Here is a 1,766-nt window from a genome sequence, read left to right on the forward strand (position 1 = left end):
GCCTCCTGACGTCGCCAACGTGCAGGTCGAGCTTGCTGACCTCGGGGGGGTCCTCACCGAGCACGTGTCGCCTGTCCCCCCACCCCACCCCGGCCGCATCCTGCGCTGCTCCCGCGGGGCTGGGGGTGGCCGTGCTCCAGCACCACGCCGAGCAGCAAGAAGCAAACAATAAACGTCTTGTATGAGCGATTGCAAAGAAAATGGAAAGTCGTTTAGTCTCAGTCTGTGATGCTTAATGGGTCTGAGAAGTGATGTAATTGCTTGGCTGCCTCGTCAGGAGCATCCATAACTCAGGTACCAGGACTGCTGGCGCTCGCCTCGCTGGGAACGTGCCGAGGTCCCTAATTTGCTCCCTGTTGGTGCTGGCAGTTGTTCAGCACATCCCGACTCCCTGTTCCAGCGTGCTCGGTCGCTATTAGTGACAGCTCAGGGGTGCCACCCTCAAGAGCCACATGCAGCATGGCACCGTGTGGCCAAGGCAGAGGCAGGAGGAGGCACAAGGAACCCCCGGGGAACTGCCCAAAGCTGGAGAGAGTGGAGGTGTGGAGGACTCTGAGTGCCATCAGCTCTTCCCAGCCCTGTGACTGACAAATGGGCAGACCCCAAGCTGCAGGAGTGAAATATTAAGTGCTTGAGCCCACAGCCACCCCAAGCAGGACATTTCCTGCAGCAGTGCTGAGGGCTAATGGCCAAAACCCCTGTAACCCCCAGCATGCTGCCCCTGCTCATGGCCTTGGTGCTCATGACAGACCCCAGCTTCCAGCTCTCACCTCAGCAAGCTGGCTGCCGCTGAGGAGTTTTGACATCCCGTGGGTGTCACCAGGCAAAACTCTCTTGGGATCACGGAGGGAGCACGTGCTGCCATGGCCAGTGCTTTCCAGGGAAGCGCCTGGATCCTGCCCAGCTGTACATACAGAGGGAGCAGAGCAAGCTCTGCTTGCTGCCACTGTGCCAGGTGCCAGGTGTGCTGTCCCTAGGGCTGCCAGGACACCCCTGAATCCCAGTGGCTCATGCAGGGCCATGAGCACATTATAAGGATGGTTTTCTCCATCCCTGCTCATGGCTGTGCTGACACTGTGGTTAAAACACTGGGAGCACAGCGCAGCAGAGCTCCCTGCACGGTGTCCCAAGGGACACCAACCAGCCTCAGGGACACCATGCATCTCTGACAGGTCCCCTGAGACATCCACCCCTCGGAGAGGGCAAGTCTGAATGTGGTGGGGACATGTGAAACCCACCCAGCCACAGCTGCTGCAGGAAACCAGAGCCCTGGGGCATGCAAGCAGTGCTTGTGTCCGGCTCGGTGAGTCCAGCCAGGTCACCAAGATGCATCCAATGCCTTTATCAGGACAGCAGTGTCCCAGGTCTTCCTGGCACCTCCCCCAGCACATGCCTGTACCTCCAGGATGTCACCAAAGTCTCCAAACCACAGCGAGGTGTCCCCACAAGCCCTGTTTAGGCAGACAAGGCAGGGCTGCAGGCCAGCACAGGGTCACCTCCCTCGGCACAGGCGTCCTGGTGAGGATGGGTTTATCCAAACCCAGCTCCACCTCTCACGAGCTCCTGCCCTGTCTCCATCCATCCATTAATTGCTCGTTCCAACCTGGTTCCCGCGCTGGGACACACTCTGCCTCACTGTCCCAGCACAGGAGGCTTCCAGCCAGCCAGGCACTGCCAGCAGTCTGATCTACTCACCAGGTTAAACACAACATGAGGATTTTGGATGTCCCCCTTCAGGTTCCTCCGTCAGCAGTGAGGCTGCTGGT

The sequence above is a fragment of the Merops nubicus genome, unplaced genomic scaffold (assembly GCF_000691845.1).
Source record: "Merops nubicus isolate BGI_N331 unplaced genomic scaffold, ASM69184v1 scaffold31462, whole genome shotgun sequence".
NCBI classification, from domain to species: domain Eukaryota; kingdom Metazoa; phylum Chordata; class Aves; order Coraciiformes; family Meropidae; genus Merops; species Merops nubicus.